The 20,631-nt window shown below is 43.6% G+C and overlaps 1 long non-coding RNA gene across 1 annotated transcript in view; it reads left to right on the top strand.

The window, feature by feature from the left end:
* Positions 1-18,669, top strand: part of LOC143815691 (uncharacterized) — a 90,304-nt gene extending 71,635 nt beyond the window's left edge. Inside the window, exon 3 of the long non-coding RNA XR_013223786.1 lies at positions 18,554-18,669. This is a non-coding gene — a long non-coding RNA (uncharacterized LOC143815691). The remainder of the gene's footprint in view (positions 1-18,553) is intronic.
* The last annotated feature ends 1,962 nt before the right edge of the window (positions 18,670-20,631 follow it).

Here is a 20,631-nt window from a genome sequence, read left to right on the forward strand (position 1 = left end):
GCTGAATAACTCAGATGGAAGAGCTGCTGCCTGGTGTACAAAAGCTGCTGGGTTCGAATCCTGACACTGAGAATACCAGCCCCCAGCTGTTAACTTTAGCTTGGCTGGTTGTCAAAAATGGAGTGGGGGCCTCTGGCCGTTTTTTTAATTTATTTAAATAATTAAAAACCAGCATGGCGACCTCTCTATTCTTGATAACCAGCCTTGTCAACACTGACAGCTGAGGGTTGCAGCCAGCAGCTGTTAATTTTGCCTTGCTGGTTATCAAAAATACAGAGGAACCCCGCATAATTTTTTTTATTTCTATAACGCAGGCCTGCTCTCGCTGTTGAATACAACTCTCAACATTGTCCACTTCTAACGCTGCTCGCAGTGATGTTAGCTGTCTTCAGCACCTGGCGCTGGGGAACAGTACTGCAGTTTCTTAAGCGCCAGTACGTGTCACGATGTCATCCGTGTGTCAGTGTGCACGTGTGTGGGATGTTTTGTGGCCCATGCTGTTACTGGATACACTGACATCTGAAAGAGCCATTAGTGGAAATTCAATGATTTATTGAGCATTGGCCGAATTTTGTTGATTTTTAGGAAAAATGCTTGAGCACCAAACACTAATCCGCATGTGCAATGTTCATTCCGAATTTGACATTGGCGATTGTTTTCCGAACAAGTTCATTCATCTCTAGTTATGAACAAGAAAGGATGCAATATATGAACAGACTTCTACTCTTAATAGAAATGCAATATCACAATATGGATATTGAATTGCATAATTATCCAATAGACAATATTCCCTATCATTGAGATCCTAAGACTATGAAATATTCTGCAATGTGTAAATTAGCAGGAACAGCAATCATCAGGAAGGGTACAAACATTTTGTGACAGCTAAATGTACACAACTTATGTTAAGACTTTCACTGTGAGATCAAAATCACTTTGCTGAGAAATAAAGCTTTTCACAAGTCATGGAGTGCATCTTCTTCAGTAATCTATACAATATCTGAACTGAACTATTCAAATATGAGATAGCTGTTATGGGGCATATTATAACTGTCTACAAAGGAAATGAAAGAGAATAAAACAATTGCTAACACAGATAAGAAACATCAGTGGAGCTACTCTGTTTAATATGAGCCTTAACTAGACCCACAGGCATTTATTGTGTTCAAAGTCTAAAGGAAATCGACCCTTGTTCACGAATAGAACATGTGGAACTGGAAGTGACAATGGTCAGGCAGAATGGATTTCATTAGCATGTTGGCAGGTACAGATCACCTATGCAAGCAGCGTGACTTGGAGGTCATTGCACGACTACGTTCATTAGTAAAATATAAAGTACAAATAAATTAATATCACAGCCTGGGATTTATTGTGCAGCATAATTAACCCCTTAACGACCAGGGGCATTTCAGTTTTTGTATTTCTGTTTTTTGCTCCATTGATTGAACGACCCCATTGATTTTAACATATTGTGTACTGGAAAACGTGAAAAAAATTTCAAGTGTGACGAAATTGCAAAAAAAGTGCAATTCCACAGTTGTTTTTTGTTTTTTACCATGTTTACTAAATGCTAAAACTGAACTGCCATTATGATTCTCCAGGTCATTAAAGTTCATAGACACCTAACACGTCTAGGTTCTTTTCTAATTAAGTTGTGAAAAAAATGGCGCCTTTTCCGAGACCTGTAGCGTCTCCATTTTTTGTGATATGCACATATGTTTATGAGCTTTGATATCTATATGTACGGAGGGGCACATGATTTATGAAGGTTTGGGCATTTCTGAAGGATTGCCAAGCATTGTCTTTAGGTAAACCTCCTTGTCATCATTTTTCCATTTGGAGGCGGAAGACTCATTGTATGATTTATTTATGAGTCCAGACGCAATAGGTCCCTTGGAACCATTGTGAATACTGTATGGTTATAATTGTAATAATGATTTTTAAAAGCTATATTTCTGAGAGTATCATATATACACGTGTGTCTATGAGCTTTAACATCTACACATACAGAGGGGTATATGATCTATGAAGGTCTGAAGTTTCGAGTGAGGGGCTGACAAAGTATTATTGAGCATTTCCTTTGGGTTAAACCTTTGTCTTATCATTTGTTATCTGGGGGTGGAAGGCTCCTTATATGAGTCACCCATCAGTGTAAATACAATAGGCCTCTTGGAACCATTACGAATACTGTACTGTATGGTTACAATTGTAATAATGATTGCTGAAAGCCCAATACATGTTGCCCTTTTAGGCCTTGGTTTCCCTGCACTGTAGCACTTTATATCCCTCTGCAGGGTAATTATTAGGGCTAACCGCCGAGGAGTGGGGGAGCCATATGTCGTTATTATTTTAGGGTGCCAACCCCCGCTGTCAGGTAGGGTTGGACTATAGGGTCAGTGTTTACCATTCCTGGCCCTAAACAAACCATTAATATCATATCCTTCCCTTCTTGGGCCTTAACAACCCATTAATACTATATCTTTTGTTTCTATTTCCTACCCGCTGTCCCAGAGGGATATTGAGATTAGAAGGGACAGTCGACGGTGAGCGGGGGCGCCAAAGCGTAGGTGTAGGGTGCCAACCTCTGCTGCTAGGTAGGGTGCTGACTAGTAATAGATTATAGGGTCAGGCACCTCCAAAGGCCTTTCTATTATTTTTTCTACAAAAAGTTTTTCTTTGTGTTGGTGATGGTTTGTGTGCACCAGATTTTATATTAATGACTAATAAAAAGGTAATTTTTTAATAGTGGGGTTTTTCTGTGACTTAGCTGATTTTTGACTCCTAAATAAATCTAGATCTGCTGCGTACTGTAACATGTAGATAAGTAGAAATACTGTATGTGAGTGAGATATACAGTATAATCATTGCTTTGCATGTGTAGCTTACTGTAACTGTATTTAAGGCAGAAATAAATTAAAGAAAAAAATCCCATTGGGTCCCCTGAAAATTGTTATAACCAGTTGAGTGAAAACTGACAACTGGGGGCTGATGTTTATAGCCTGGGAAGAGGCTCCCTGATGCAGTTGAAAGTGGATTTTAGTATTGGGTTGAAGTCAGCTTTATATTGCCAGCTGACATCAAGCTCAGTTGTTGGTAATGACTAACCCCATAGTCAAATTGTAGCATTCATACATCCTGAATAAAAGTCTTGTATTTAAAATAAACACTCCCCCCTCTTTTACTCATTTATTTAAAAAAAATTAAAATAAAAAAGCAAACTTACACTCACCTACCTGACGAGAACATAATCCATTTGTCCCTTGACAAGTCAAGCTCTGCTACATCTAGATGGCATACGAAACGTTGGCATGATGTGAGCTTCTAGCCTGCCATACAGCAGTGACACTGAGCTGCGTGTGATAGCGCAGCATCAGTGTGTCGAGGTGATGTGAATAAGGTGAGAAGGGTTCATAGCTGTTCAACTCACTGACTTCACCACATAAGAACTTTCTAATAATGTAATGTTGTGATGTTAATAGATGTCTGTATATTACTAACTCCTGGGCTTGATGTCAGTTGCCAATACAAAGCTGACATCAACCCGAGTACTATTACCTCACTTGCCATCGCACCAGGGCAAGTGCGAAGAGCGCAGGCTAAGCAAAAGAATTGGCACATGTTATGGATGAGCCATTTCGGGGGTGGCTGAGAGCTGATGTTTTTAGTCTGGGAAGGGGCTAATAGCCATGGTCCCTTCCCAGCCTATAAGTTTCAGCCCGCAACTGTCTGCCTAGCCTTTGCTGGTTATTAATTGGGGCCCCTGTTGTGAATCTGCTTTTGGGCTCCTTCTGGTGGTGGCTAGTGGTACTGGTGACTCGGGTGTGTTTTCTTTCTCAGTTCACCTGTTTTCATCAGTAGTGGGGAGTTCCTATTTATTCCTGCTCTTCAGTCATTGCCTTGCTGGCTATCAATGTAACCAGAGCCTTTCTGTTGCATGTTCCTGCTCCTAGACTACTGATCAGCTAAGTTGGACTCTTAGTCCTAAGTTTGTTTGCATTTTTGTTCCAGTTTACAGTTAAGTCTTTCTCTGTAGCTGGAAGCTCTTGTGGGCTGAAATTACCACTCCGGTGTCATGAGTTGACACATGAGTTTTAAAGTAATTTCAGGATGGTATTTTAAAAGGGTTTTCAGCTGACCGTGCAGTTCCCTTTTGTATCTTTCTACTATCTAGTAAGCGGACCTCGCTTTGCTGAACCTACCTTCATACTGCGTATGTCTTTTCCTCTGAACTCACCGTCAATATATGTGGGGGGCTTCTGTCTCCTTTTTGGGGGAATTTCCCTAGAGGTAAGCCAGGTCTGTTTTTTCCTCTACTAGGGTAAGTTAGTTCTCCGGCTGGCGAGAGACGTCTAGGGATAAAACGTAGGCACGCCCCCCGGCCACTATTAGTTGTGTGGTAGGTTTAGCTCACGGTCAGCTCGAGATTCCATCACCCAAGAGCTCATTCGTTATTTATGTGTCCTGACGTTCCCCTGCCATTGGGAACCATGACAGTATGGCCGGCCACGTGTTAAAACTGTTGGCAGAAGAAAGGAGAGAAAAAGAAGTCTGCAAATTTTTTTTTTTATTTTTTTTTTCCTTCTGTGTTTGCTCTATAGTTGAATCAGTTGCATTTCAGCTCTAATTGCAGTCTTTGTCTCCCTCTCCTTCTAACCCTTGAATGGCTCTGATCTCACCTGCTTAAAATGGATCCTCAGAGTTTGGCTACAGGTTTGAATAATCTTGCCACAAAAGTTCAAAATTTACAGGATTTTGTTATACATGCTCCTATATCTGAACCTAGAATTCCTATACCCGAGTTTTTCTCCGGAGATAGATCTCGTTTTCTGAATTTCAAATATAATTGTAAATTATTTCTTTCTCTGAGACCTCGCTCTGCTGGAGATCCCGCACAGCAGGTTAAGATTGTAATTTCCTTGCTGCGAGGTGACCCTCAAAATTGGGCATTTGCATTGGCACCAGGGGATCCTGTGTTGCTCAATGTGGATGCGTTTTTTCTGGCTTTGGGGTTGCTTTATGAGGAACCTAATTTAGAGATTCAGGCTGAAAAAGCCTTGATGGCCCTGTCTCAAGGGCAAGATGAAGCTGAAATATACTGCCAAAAATTTCGTAAATGGTCTGTGCTTACTCAGTGGAATGAGTGCGCTTTGGCGGCGAATTTCAGAGAGGGTCTCTCTGATGCCATTAAGGATGTTATGGTGGGGTTCCCTGCGCCTACAGGTCTGAATGAGTCCATGACAATGGCCATTCAGATTGATCGGCGTTTGCGGGAGCGTAAACCTGTGCACCATTTGGCGGTGTCTTCTGAGAAGGCACCAGAGAATATGCAATGTGATAGAATTCTGTCCAGAAGCGAACGGCAGAATTTTAGGCGAAAAAATGGGTTGTGCTTCTATTGTGGTGATTCAACTCATGTTATATCAGCATGCTCTAGACGCACAAAGAAGGTTGATAAGTCTGTTTCAATTGGCACTTTACAGTCTAAGTTTATTCTATCTGTGACCTTGATTTGTTCATTATCGTCAATTACCGCAGACGCCTATGTCGACTCTGGCGCCGCTTTGAGTCTTATGGATTGGTCCTTTGCCAGGTGCTGTGGGTTTAATCTAGAGCCTCTGGAAGTCCCTATACCTCTGAAGGGTATTGATTCTACGCCATTGGCTAGTAATAAACCACAATACTGGACACAAGTGACTATGCGTATGACTCCAGACCATCAGGAGGTGATTCGCTTCCTTGTGTTGTACAATCTACAAGATGTTTTGGTGCTCGGATTGCCATGGTTACAATCTCATAATCCAGTCCATGACTGGAAAACAATGTCTGTGTTAAGCTGGGGATGTCAGGGGGCTCATGGGGACGTACCTTTGGTTTCCATTTCATCATCTATTCCCTCTGAGATTCCGGCATTTTTGTCTGATTATCGTGATGTTTTTGAGGAGCCTAAGCTTGGTTCACTCCCTCCTCACAGAGATTGCGATTGTACCATAGATCTGATTCCAGGCAGTAAATTTCCAAAGGGTCGTTTGTTTAATTTATCCGTACCTGAACATGTTGCTATGCGAGAGTATATTAAGGAGTCCCTGGAAAAGGGACATATTCGTCCTTCTTCATCTCCCTTAGGAGCCGGTTTTTTCTTTGTGTCTAAAAAAGATGGCTCTTTGAGGCCGTGTATTGATTATCGAATCTTGAATAAAATTACAGTCAAATATCAGTATCCTTTGCCACTGCTGACTGATTTGTTTGCTCGAATAAAGGGGGCTAAGTGGTTCTCTAAGATTGATCTTCGTGGGGCGTATAATTTGGTGCGAATTAAGCAGGGGGATGAGTGGAAAACCGCATTTAATACGCCCGAGGACCATTTTGAGTATTTAGTAATGCCTTTTGGTCTTTCAAATGCCCCTTCAGTCTTTCAGTCCTTTATGCATAACATTTTCCGTGAATATTTGGATAAATTTATGATTGTGTATCTGGATGATATTTTGATTTTTTCGGATGACTGGGACTCTCATGTCCAACAAGTCAGGAGGGTTTTTCAGGTTTTGCGTGCTAATTCCTTGTGTGTGAAGGGTTCTAAGTGTATTTTTGGGGTTCAAAAGATTTCTTTTTTGGGGTACATTTTTTCCCCTTCTTCCATTGAGATGGATCCTGTCAAGGTTCGGGCTATTTGTGATTGGACGCAACCTACTTCTCTTAAGAGCCTTCAAAAATTCTTGGGCTTTGCTAATTTTTATCGTCGATTTATAACTGGTTTTTCGGATGTTGCTAAACCTTTGACTGATTTGACTAAAAAGGGTGCTGATGTTGCTGATTGGTCCCCTGCTGCTGTGGAGGCCTTTCGGGAGCTTAAGCGCCGCTTTTCTTCTGCCCCTGTGTTGCGTCAGCCTGATGTTGCTCTTCCTTTTCAGGTTGAGGTCGACGCTTCCGAGATCGGAGCTGGGGCGGTTTTGTCGCAGAAAAGTTCCGACTGCTCCATGATGAGACCTTGTGCGTTCTTTTCTCGAAAATTTTCGCCCGCCGAGCGAAACTATGATATTGGTAATCGGGAGCTTTTGGCTATGAAGTGGGCTTTTGAGGAGTGGCGTCATTGGCTTGAGGGGGCTAGACATCAGGTGGTTGTATTGACCGATCACAAGAATCTGATATATCTTGAGTCTGCCAAGCGCCTGAATCCTAGATAGGCGCGCTGGTCGTTGTTTTTCTCTCGGTTTAATTTTGTGGTCTCATACCTACCAGGTTCTAAAAATGTGAAGGCAGATGCCCTTTCTAGGAGTTTTGAGCCTGATTCCCCTGGTGATTCTGAACCTACAGGTATCCTTAAGGATGGGGTGATATTATCTGCTGTTTCCCCAGACCTGCGACGGGCTTTGCAGGAGTTTCAGGCGGATAGACCTGATCGTTGCCCGCCTGGTAGACTGTTTGTTCCTGATGATTGGACCAGTAGAGTCATCTCGGAGGTTCATTCTTCTGCATTGGCAGGTCATCCTGGAATCTTCGGTACTAGGGATTTGGTGGGTAGGTCCTTCTGGTGGCCTTCCCTGTCTCGAGACGTACGAGTTTTTGTGCAGTCTTGTGATGTTTGTGTTCGGGCCAAGCCTTGTTGTTCTCGGGCTAGCGGATTGTTGTTATCCTTGCCTATTCCGAAGAGGCCTTGGACTCACATCTCTATGGATTTTATTTCTGATCTCCCTGCTTCTCAGAAAATGTCTGTCATCTGGGTGGTGTGTGACCGTTTTTCAAAGATGGTTCATTTGGTACCCTTGCCTAAGTTGCCTTCCTCATCCGAATTGGTTCCTCTGTTTTTTCAAAATGTGGTTCGCTTGCATGGTATTCCGGAAAATATCGTTTCTGACAGGGGGACCCAGTTCGTGTCTAGATTTTGGCGGGCATTCTGTGCTAGGATGGGCATTGATTTGTCTTTTTCGTCTGCGTTCCATCCTCAGACTAATGGCCAGACTGAGCGAACTAATCAGACCTTGGAGACTTATTTGAGGTGTTTTGTATCTGCGGATCAGGATGACTGGGTTGCCTTTTTGCCGTTGGCAGAGTTTGCCCTCAATAATCGGGCTAGTTCTGCCACTTTGGTTTCTCCTTTCTTTTGCAATTCGGGGTTTCACCCTCGTTTTTCTTCCGGTCAGGTGGAGTCTTCGGATTGTCCGGGGGTGGATACTATGGTGGATAGGTTGCATCGGATTTGGGGACAGGTGGTGGACAATTTGAAGTTGTCCCAGGAGAGGACTCAGCATTTTGCTAACCGCCGTCATCGTGTTGGTCCTCGTCTTCGTGTTGGGGACTTGGTGTGGTTGTCTTCCCGTTTTGTCCCTATGAGGGTTTCTTCTCCTAAGTTTAAGCCTCGGTTCATCGGTCCTTATAGGATTTTGGAGATTCTTAACCCTGTATCCTTTCGTTTAGACCTTCCGGCATCTTTCGCTATCCATAATGTCTTCCATCGGTCGTTGTTGCGGAGGTATGAGGTGCCGGTTGTTCCTTCTACCGAGCCTTCTGCTCCTGTGCTGGTTGAGGGTGAATTGGAGTATGTTGTGGAGAAAATCTTGGACTCCCGTATTTCCAGACGGAGACTACAATATCTGGTTAAGTGGAAGGGTTATGGTCAAGAAGATAATTCTTGGGTAACTGCTTCTGATGTTCACGCCTCTGATTTGGTTCGTGCCTTTCATAGGGCTCATCCGGATCGCCCTGGTGGTTCTTGTGAGGGTTCGGTGCCCCCTCCTTGAGGGGGGGGTACTGTTGTGAATCTGCTTTTGGGCTCCTTCTGGTGGTGGCTAGTGGTACTGGTGACTCGGGTGTGTTTTCTTTCTCAGTTCACCTGTTTTCATCAGTAGTGGGGAGTTCTTATTTATTCCTGCTCTTCAGTCATTGCCTTGCCGGCCATCAATGTAACCAGAGCCTTTCTGTTGCATGTTCCTGCTCCTAGACTACTGATCAGCTAAGTTGGACTCTTAGTCCTAAGTTTGTTTGCATTTTTGTTTCAGTTTACAGTTAAGTCTTTCTCTGTAGCTGGAAGCTCTTGTGGGCTGAAATTACCACTCCGGTGTCATGAGTTGACACATGAGTTTTAAAGTAATTTCAGGATGGTATTTTAAAAGGGTTTTCAGCTGACCGTGCAGTTCCCTTTTGTATCTTTCTACTATCTAGTAAGCGGACCTCGCTTTGCTGAACCTACCTTCATACTGCGTATGTCTTTTCCTCTGAACTCACCGTCAATATATGTGGGGGGCTTCTGTCTCCTTTTTGGGGGAATTTCCCTAGAGGTAAGCCAGGTCTGTTTTTTCCTCTACTAGGGTAAGTTAGTTCTCCGGCTGGCGAGAGACGTCTAGGGATAAAACGTAGGCACGCCCCCTGGCCACTATTAGTTGTGTGGTAGGTTTAGCTCACGGTCAGCTCGAGATTCCATCACCCAAGAGCTCGTTCGTTATTTATGTGTCCTGACGTTCCCCTGCCATTGGGAACCATGACAGGCCCCATTTCTTTTTTTGGGAGGTCCCCCATTTTAATAACCAGTAAAGGCTAAGTATACAGCTATGAGCTGATATTAATAGCCTGTGAAGCCCCATGTGTATTACCTACTTCCAAGGCTATAAACATCTGCCTCAAGCTGTCCGCTTTACCTCAGCTGGTTAGTAACATTTTGGAGGATCCCACGCCATTCAAGTTATTGAATTATTAGCTAAATACATGAACATTAAACTACACACACACTGCACTAACTAAAAGTCACTGGCATCTTTCTATCTATATATCCAATGTATACTGTATACGGTTTTGTGAAAAAGTGATTGCCCCTTCCAGATTTCCTATTCTTTTGCATGTTTGTCACACTTAAATGTTTCAGATCACCAAACACACATTTAAATATTAGACACAGATAACACAGGTAAACACAAAATGCAATTTTTAAATGAAGGTTTTTATTATTAAAGGAAAAAGAAATCCAAAATTTACAGGGTCCTGTGTGAAAAAGTTATTGCCCCCTAAACCTAATAACTACTTAGCATCAACAGCTGCAAGCAAGCATTTGTGTTAACTGGCAATGAGTCTTTTACAGCGCTCGAAGAATTTTGGCCCACTCATCTTTGCAGAATTATTGTAATTCAGCCACATTGGAAGGTTTCCGAGCATGAACTGCCTTTTTAAGGTCATGCCACAGCATGCCTGAGCAATCCCTATAGCTTCCTAGTAGTTGGTAGTGTCTGCAACTATATGTTGCCAGGTCGTTCCATGTCCTAGTATCCTGAAGTTAGTACCTGAACCCCTAGTCTTTGTGCGACCAGGTCCTGAACCCAAGCCCCTGATCCTTGTGTGGCCAGTGCCTGAATCAGTTACCGAGACCAGTGTGTCTGAATGTGTACTCTTTGCAGTCTCCGAGTCTAGTCTTGTCTGTGACTCCATGCCAGCATACGTTCTGCTCAAGGAGTAGTCTGAATGGAGCCCATGTCAGTGTCAGCATGCGGGGCTCTTGGGGTCAGCAACTGCAGTACATGGGATTGCCTAGGAGTGGTACTTACTGGCTATCTGTAGCTCAAATCTGATTCCACCATCAGGAGATTCAGTGAACACCAGGTAGCGATTTATGTAAGCCCCTCCTAGGTAAACCTGGCCCCGTGGCACAGTGGGTCCATAGCCTCTCATATACAGCATGAGACCCTACAGTCTCCCATATATAGCATGAGCCCCCATATAGCCTTCCATATACAGCATGAGCCCCCACATAGTCTCCCATATACAGCATTAGCCCCCACATATCCTCCCATATAGAGCATAAGCCCACCCCATAGCCTCCCATATAAACCATGAGCCCCCACATAGCCTCCCATATATAGCATGAGCCACCACATAGCCTCCCATATAGAGTATGAGCCCCTCACAGAGCCTCTCTATATACAAATATCTCATACACAAGAAAAAAACCTCACCTCTCTCTCTTTTCCCCACCGCTCTGCCTCTTCTCTTGTCTCCAGAGCACTGATTCTCTGCAGTACAAAGCTCACGCAATGAAATGACGTCATCACATCAGCTGTCTCACACATTAGTGGAAGAAGGGACCAGTGGTCCCTTCTCCACCAATGTATTCATCGCTCTCTGCATCTTGAGGATGCAGATAGCATGAAGGTGGCAGCGGATGGACGGCGGGAGGGGGACAACACGGTTCAGCCCGTATGGCACTGTTTTAGCCCTTTGACTGTCTCAGTCCCCAGGCCAGACTAGAACAGCCAAAGGGCCGGATGTGGCCTTCGCTGAAGTTTGACCACCCCTGGGCTATAGGGATATGAAAAGTGAATACAATTATTGAATGCAAAGAAATTCAGTACTTCAGGTGTTCTCATTTTTACACATAATTTATGGTCATCTATGGTTTAATTTCTTTGGCTGTGTGGATTGGATGGGTTGTTACCAACATCTGGTAAGAATTTCATATCAGTACCACCTTTAGATATTTATTTTGATAATTGGTGATGTGTTCAATCCATAGTGACCACCAATACGTCTGTTTACTGACCTCACAAATCAGACAATAGCATCACTCAGTGGGTGAAAATACAGCAGCTCTCAGCTGTACACTATAGCTGACACCTAGCTGGATCAGCCTTGATTGGTATTGGCACAAGCCATGTTTTTTAACCACTGAGGCTGCCGTCACACTAGCAGTATTTGGTCAGTATTTTCCATCAGTATTTGTAAGCCAAAACCAGGAGTGGGTGATAAATGCAGAAGTGGTGCATATGTTTCTATTATACTTTTCCTCCAATTGTTCCACTCCTGGTTTTGGCTTACAAATACTGATGTAAAATACTGACCAAATACTGCTAGTGTGATGGCAGCCTTAGACGCTGCTGTAAATAGTTACTATGACATCTAGATGGTTAACAGCGTGTGGGGGCTTCCTCTTTAATGTATAATGTATAATTTGGGATTAATGCCCTAGCCAGATCACCGACTGCCCCAGGCGCACGGAACTCTGTCAGGATCAGACGTGGATTAGCAAAATACGAAGGTAGGCGTTCCAGCTCCTAAAACAATTTCTTTATTCCTCCAAAAGTTAAAACATGACAGATGGCACTGTCCTCTTTACATGTGAATAGGCACACCAGGCACTGGCGGCCAAGCAACCAGTATATACTCGAGTATAAGCCGACCAGAGTATAAGCCGAGACCCCTAATTTTGCCACAAAAAACTGGGAAAACTTATTGACTCTAGTGTAAGCCTAGGGTGGGAAATGCAGCAGCTACTGGTAAATTTCAAAAATAAAAATAGATACCAATAAAATAAAATTAACTGAGACATCAGTAGGTTAAATGTTTTTGAATATCCATATTGAATCAGGAGCCCCATATAATGCTCCATACAGTTCATGATGAGCCCCATAAGATGCTCCATACAAAAATACGCCCTATATAATGCTGCACAAAGGTTATTGATGGCCTCATAAGATGCTCCATACAAAAAATATGCCCCACATTATGCTGCACAAAGGTTAATGATGGCCCCATAAAATGCTCCATACAAAAACATGCCCCATATAATGCTGTATAAAGGTTAATGATGGCCCCATAAGCTGCTCCATAGTAAAATATGCCCCATATAATGCTGCACAAAGGTTAATGATGGCCCCATAAGATGCTTCATATTAAACTATGCCCCATAAAATGCTGCATAAAAGGTTAATGATGGCCCCATAAGATGCTCCATACAAAAATATGCCCCATATAATGCTGTATAAAGGTTAATGATGGCCCCATAAGATGCTCGATAGAGGTTGAAGGCCCCATAAGATGCTCCATAAAGGTTGATGGCCCCATAAGATGCTCCATAGAATAATATGCCCCATATGCTGCTGCTGTGATTAAAAAAAATTACATACATCTCGTCGCTGGGAACCAGGTGCCGGAGTCACCACTGGCTCAGGCTGCCGCCACTTGCGATATTCACATGTCCCCGTTCCACCGCCGTGCAACGCTGTGGCTTCCGGCTCTTTGCAGTGACTGTTCAGGCAGAGGGCGCGCACTAAACACGTCATCGCACCCTCTGACCTGAACGTCACAGCCAGAGGACGTGAAAGACAGAGCCCGGTGGTGGAATGGGGACAGGTGAATATCACATGGCTCACCCTCCCCCATTATACTCACCCTCTCCTGGTGCCGTCTCTCCACGTCCTTGCTTTTCTGATGGTCTCTGGCACCGGCAGCTTGTTTCTGTGTTCAGCGATCACATGGTACCACTCATTAAAGTAATGAATATGCGCTCCGCCTATGGGAATGGAGTCGCGTCCATTTTCATTACTTTAATGAGCGGTACCACATGACTGCTGAGCACAGAAAGAGCTGTCGGTGCTGAGACCATCGGAGAAGCAGAGACCACGCCAGGACAGGGTGAGTATGATGTGACATCTGCCGCTCCCCTCCCCCGCCGACCCCCTGGGACAATGACTCGAGTATAAGCCGAAAGGGGCACTTTCAGCCTAAAAAAATGGGCTGAAAATCTTGGCTTATACTCGAGTATATATGGTAAAAGAATATTTTAAAATCGGTGCTGATTTAAAGCAGGCATGAGGGATATATGATTTAATGACTATTTTATGTGTTACGACTGTCTGGATTAAATGGATAATCATTCAAAGTTTAGAAATTGCTATTTTTTAAAAATTTTTGACAAATTTCTGATGTTTTTAAAAATAAACACAGAAAATATTGACATAAATTTACCATTAACATAAAGTGCAATGTGTCATCTGTTTAAGCGTTCCAGAGTTATTACCACATAATGTGACACTAGTCAGATTTGAATAATTTGGCCTGGTTTCTAAAGGGGTTAACCCACTGTATATAAACTAAAACAGGTAATTCCCTGACATTGGTATAGAACACTACACACTCTTGCTCACTTCTTCACATTATCAGAATTTGATTAACAGTATCACCAATGGTTAATTTCTTCGTATGCGTCGAATCTGCTCCAATGAAGAATCCTTTCAAAAACAACTGCAATTGAGAAAAAACTAAATATATTTACAAACCGTGTTTCACTTCAAAGGGCACAATTTTCATCTGTAAAATGGTCATATTACATTGGGACCACACAGGCTGCTCACAGTAGCACGAAGATCATAGGCCTGGTGTCATATTGACAAATGGTTCCTGAGACAGTTTTTGAAATGACTATCACTGGTTCCATGCTTGATCAATTTTGTACTGCAAGCTAAATTGGACAGGACATCGAAAATTTAAGGCATCAAATGGTTTCTTTTTAAACCTTCAGAAGATGTTCACACAACATTGGGCCAGGAGCCTGATGTCCCTACACAAGTGTTCCATTGCCCTTATGCCACTGCTCTAAAAGGCTATCATGGTGCTTGGCAAGAGGGCAATGAAGGTTTGAATAGAGGTCTATCCATTCAGTGATGAGTCCTGCTTTGTTTTGGATGCAATGATAGCCCGAGATTGGTCTGGAGGCCACATGGGCAAGAGGCCTTTACAGGGGAACGTCATACCGGCCCTACTTCCGGCATTAGGTTGGGATGTGACATAATGTACAGTAGCAGTACTTATCTAGTATTCCAGGTACACAAACAGCTAGACGTTACACTGATTTGGTGGTGGAACCAGTGGCATGCCTCGCGTTGCCAGTGCTTTGGTAAAGGTAGGATCTAGTGATGAGCGAGTGCTTGTTACTCAAGATTTCTGAGCATGCTAGGGTGTTCTTCAAGTATCTTGGGCGTGCTCGTAGATTATGTTTGAGTCCCTGCAGCTGCATGATTTGCGGCTGATAGACAGCGTGAATACATGTGGGGATTCCCTAACAAACAGGCAATCCCTGCATGTGTTCAGGTTGTCTAACAGCCACAAATCATGCAGCTGCGGGGGCGCAAACATAATCTACGAGCATGCCCAAGATACTCGGTGAACACCCGAGCATGCTCGGAAAACTCGAGTAACAAGCACACGCGCTCATCACTAGTAGGATCCTGTTGCAATTAAAAACCACCACATGCTGGAGGGCAGAGTCGACAACGACAGGGCAGTCTCAGAACTGCTGGGAACCTACGTGTCTAGTGTGAACACCACTCTAAGACTGAAGTCTGAATATCTAGGTAGATGTACCTCTCTTTAAAGCCTGAATTTATGGAAAGGTAGGATCCTGTTGCAATTAAAAGCCACCACATGATGGAGGGCATGCATGAATTAGCCAAATTATGTGGAAAGCATCTCAGTATTTTCCTATTATCCAGAAACAGTATTGCTATTCATATTTCATACTGACATGCTTTAGGGCTACAGAGTGAAACTTTTTTGTTTTATTGTATATGGAGATGGCTGCTCCTAGTATGCACCTGTTCATACGTTCATATTAGCTTGGAAGTGCCAGCCAGCCTTTTGTCATTTGTATATTAGCTCTCTGACTGAGCACTCCGCCCTCCAGCATGTGGTTGTTTTTAATTGCAACAGGATCCTACCTTCCCATAAACTCGGCATTAAAAGAGAGGTATTCACATCTACCCAGAAATTCAGACTTCAGTCTTAGAGCAGTGTTCACACTAGACACATAGGTTCCCAGCAGTTCTGAGACCGCCTTGTTGTTGCCTGCTGGGCAAGCAGGAATAGGCCACATTATGTACTAAGGGTCTCAGTTTTTTCCTATTATTCAAAAACAGTATTGCTATCCATATTTCATATATTTCATGTGGACATGCTTTAACGCTACAGAGTGCGACTTGTATATGGAGATGGCTGCTCCTAGCATGCAACTGTTCACACTAGCTTGGACGTGCCAGTCAATCTTTTGTCAGTTGTTGGTAGAGGCGTTTGGAGTATGGATCTGTGACTGTTGCTAGATGTTTTGACTGTGTGCAAATAGTCATCCTCTCCCATTTGCTTCTCTCATTTCTCCTGGTATTCTTCTGTGTTGTCTGTGAGTGCATATTTGTATGTTAGGTATTTTCATTTATCCCTGTACATCCTCCCTTGTTAGTCTGGTTTCTGTATATACATACACTACTAATCCCCACATTCCTGGGTGAGGGAGGTGGACAGATATAGGGCCGATTCAGGAGTTCAGCAAGGCACGTGGCCTTGGTGTCTTCACCATCAGAAGCAATCCAGGGAGCAGTGATAGCTAGGCGCACCTAGCATTAGGGACAGGGAAAGAGCCCATGGCCAGGGTATTCAGACAACAGAGTTGTGACAGTACCATTTGTGTACATAAAGAAAAACGCCATTTCTGGCCATTATACAGGGTGGGCCATTTATACGGATATGCCTAAATAAAATCGGAATGGTTGGTGATATCAACTTCCTGTTTGTGGCACATTAGTATATGGGAGGGAGAAAACTTTTCAAGATGGGTGATGACCATGGCAGCCATTTTGAAGTCAGCCATTTTGGATCCAACTTTATGTTTCTCAATGGGAAGAGGGTCAAGTGACACATCAAACTTATTGAGAATTTCACAAGAAAAATAATGGTGTGCTTGGTTTTAACGTAACTTTATTCTCTCATGAGTTATTTACAAGTTTATGACCACTTATAAAATGTGTTCAAAGTGCTGCCCATTGTGTTGGATTGTCAATGCAACCCTCTTCTTCCACTCTTGACACACTGATAGCAACACCACAGAAGAAATGCTAGCACAGGCTTCCAGTATCCGTTGTTTCAGATGCTGCACATCTTGTATCTTCACAGCATAGACACTTTCCAGGACACTGTTCATGTAGGAATGCTCGGACCTGACACCCAAGATCGTGCACCACCACATTATGGGTGCTGACAGCTCAGCACGCCCCTGAACCAGACTGGATGGCCATGCTGTCAATCAAAGTACTAACAGCTTCAGAACGCCCCTGTACCAGATTGGATGGCCAAGCTGTCAGAAACTGCATCCCAGAGAGCTGGAACTGTGACAGTACCCCCCTCTTCGGGTGGGGCCACTGGACCCCCAGGCTTCCCAGGAAATTTTAAATAGCAGGCCCTGACTAACTGATTGGCCTTCACATCTTGAGCAGGGACCCAGGATCTCTCCTCTGGTCCATATCTCCTCCAGTGGATGAGGAACTGGAGGGAATTAAGGACCCTCCGAGAATCCACAACCCACTGAACCCAATATTCCAGGCCACTGTCTACTGAAATCGGAAGAGGTGGTGATGAGGCAGACAATGCAGAAGGGATATACTCCTTTTAATAGGGATTTATGGAATACATTAGGGATGCGAAGGGATAGAGGAAGCTTTAACCTAAATGCCACAGGATTGGCCTTTAAGTTTAATGTTCCTAGACGACAACCAAACCTTAGCCCCAGTCGTAAAATCAGGACCCATGTTCCTAAACAGCAGTAGCTTAGAAGACAATGAACATCAGTACTTAGCAGTGTATCTGTAAATCCAACTTTGTCATGAGGTAACACACTTATTATAAAGCAGTAAGATGATCTGCTTCTCTGTATTTCTCTTTTATTCGGCTCTTCCCTTCTCTTCCTCCCTCCCCTCTACATAGACTTTAATATGCAGCTGTAATCAGATTCCTCAGTGAGCTTTCAGTAGGACAGATGTTACCAGTTTTTCAAAGGGAATGATCAGTTCAAGAGACAAGGGGAGAAGCGGCTTATGGGTGGAGAAACATGCATATTTTCTGAAAAGATAATTTACAAAATGTGTTTTGCTTTGTATTAATTTCTACTATGCAAATTTTGTTTAAACATCACTGATTTGATTATATTTAATTTAACTTGGGGAAGGGCCATGTTAGTTTCAGCTGCTGGATGGACCACATACCTGCAAATAAGCTAGATTTACATACAATTTTAACATAACTGTTGTTCGTCAGTTATCATGATTATCTAACAGAGATGATGCTGTAGGTGAATCCTGTTCAAATAGACAAAATCCATCCACAATACTGTCAAGTCTACGTGCGTCAGGCTTGTATTATTACAAATTCAGGGTTTGACCAAAGTCTGATTACTTCATCAGATAACCATAGTTCAAATTTCATGTTACTCACATTTAATATATGCATATATAGCCAATACATATGGTTGAGGCTGTGGCTGGCACGGCAGCTCACTGAAACACAGCCCCATTCAGGTAAATGGGCCTGAGATGTAGTATTCAGATATTCAAGATCATATTAATCCAATCACATGGAATATTGCAAAAAGTTTACCTGTGGTTTTATTTTATTTTCAAACCCAGAAGTGTAAACAAGGGTTAAAACCCCTGTACTGTGTAAACTAAACCTTAATCTTAATCCTTTCTAGAAAGACAATAAAATATGCTCTTGTATTAGTGGATCACATTTAAAGCGTATCTGTTGTTTCAGATATTCTTTTCAGAATAGGCTGTGGTGTGTACTTGAAGAATAACACCATTATATGACCAGTAGCCTGTATTTTTCACCATTTATCTATGTCTGCAGTGTGTATCACATAAGTGTATCATAGCAGTGTGATGCTCAGAATTAACGCCAGAATGATGTATACAGATTGTACCCTGCCATCTAACATCGCACTCTAATCATCATGTCCATTTATCTATTCTTCCTACAGGTATGTCATCCAGCTTTCCACACTGAACTCTCCTAGCTCAGCCTGTAGCAAAACCTTGGTATGTCATCCAGCTTTCCACACTGAACTCTCCTATCTCAGCCTGTAGCAAAACCTTGATATGTCATCCAGCTTTCCACAAAGAACTCTCCTATCTCAGCCTGTAGCAAAACCTTGATATGTCATCCAGCTTTCCACACTGAACTCTCCTAACTCAGCCTGTAGCAAAACCTTGAAATGCTTTTCAACTGACCCCTGCAATACCCCCAATGTTATTTATGACTTTGCTTACTCTGCCTTGATCATATACATATGGCTCACTCCTAATTGTCTGACCAAGATGAGCACAGACCACTCCTCTCTGCTTCACACCTGAATGCACTTTGTTGCATATATGTTGTATAGCATAAGACTGCCAAGACGTCAGTCTGCAGCGTGTATCACATAAGTGTATCATAGAAGTGTGATGCTCATAATTAACTCCAGAATTGAACCAGAAGGGAACTGAAGGTAACTGGTTACAGTCACTGTAAACAATGTTTCTGAAACTTTTCACTCTCACCCCTATAATCCTTCACTTTCTGCTAACCCCCCTAATCCCTACACCTAGTAAGGAACTGGTCATTTCTACTTCAATCCTCCCCATCCATCTCACCTCCTCATCCATCTCAGCTACTCCTCTGAACTGTTCCTCAACATACAATCCTCTGTCTCCAAACACAGTCTCCTCATGCTCTCTCCTGCTCCCACCTGCTAACACTTTCTCTACTCCTCACTGCCAGTGATATTGCTCCAAATCCTGGTCCTCCTCACCACATTCCCACAGTCAATTCTACCTCTCATCCACGCTCTATCACAACTTTCCGAAACCTCTCTAACCTTGCACCCATTCGCCCAGCTCCCACTTCCCCAGTCCCAGTAACAGGAGCTCTATGGAACGCTCCTTCTGTCTGCAACAAACTCTCCTACATCCATGATCTTTTCATTACTCACAAACTTTCCTTCCTCGCCATCACCAAAACCTGGCTTACCCCCTCTGACACAGCCTCTCCTGCTGCACTCTCATATGGTGGATTCCACCTTTATCATAAACCCTTCCCCAGCAGCAAGCATGGTGGAGGAGTTGGTTTTCTCCTGTCAGATAACTGCTCCTTCACCCCAATCCCACTGCCACCCTCTGTTACCCTCCCTTCCTTTGAGGGGCACTCTGTGCGCATCTATTCCCCCTCCACCCCCAACTGGCTGCCATTTACCACCCCCCAGGGCCAGCCATCACCTTCTTTGTCCATTTCACCACCTGGCTACTTCACTTCCTTTCCGCTGCCATCCCCACTATTATCATGGGCGACTTCAACATCCCCATTGACACTTCCCTCTCAGCTGCCACTAAACTTCTATCCTCATTTCCTCCTTTGGCCTCGTTCAATGGTCTTCTGCAGCCACTCACAAAGATTGCCACAGACTGGACCTCATCTTCACCCGCCTCTGCTCCCTATCTAACCTCTCTAACTCACCTCTCCCTCTTTCTAACCACAACATACTCACATTTTCTCCCCTCTCCACTCCTTGTCCACAATCCCCACTCCACAAACTCGCGCACCCTCACAAAAATCTTAAACACCTCGATCAACACTCACTCTCTGAATCCCTCCTCCCTCTTACAGACATAAGTTCCCTACACAATGCGAATGCGTTGCTGCTTTATATAACACCACAATAGCTGTAGCTCTGGAATTAGTTGCCCATCTCACACATAACAAAGCTCGCAAAATCAACAGACAGCCCTGGCACACCAGCCTGACCAAAGAACTGATACGGGCTACCAGGGTTGCTGAGCGGAGATAGAAAAGATCCCGCTCCAACGAGCATTTCATAGCATTGAAACAGTACCTCACAACTTTCAAGGCCACACTCGCTGCAGCAAAACAGGCCTACTTCTCATCTCTTATGTCCTCCCTGTCTCACAAGCCTAAACAGTTATTCAATACTTTCAATTCTCTCCTCCATCCCCCAGAACCCCTCCTCTCACTCGACTCCCCCTGCAGACCTATCTATTAAAGTAAATGGATGCTCACTCTCCC

Source organism: Ranitomeya variabilis, chromosome 3, assembly GCF_051348905.1.
Source record: "Ranitomeya variabilis isolate aRanVar5 chromosome 3, aRanVar5.hap1, whole genome shotgun sequence".
NCBI classification, from domain to species: domain Eukaryota; kingdom Metazoa; phylum Chordata; class Amphibia; order Anura; family Dendrobatidae; genus Ranitomeya; species Ranitomeya variabilis.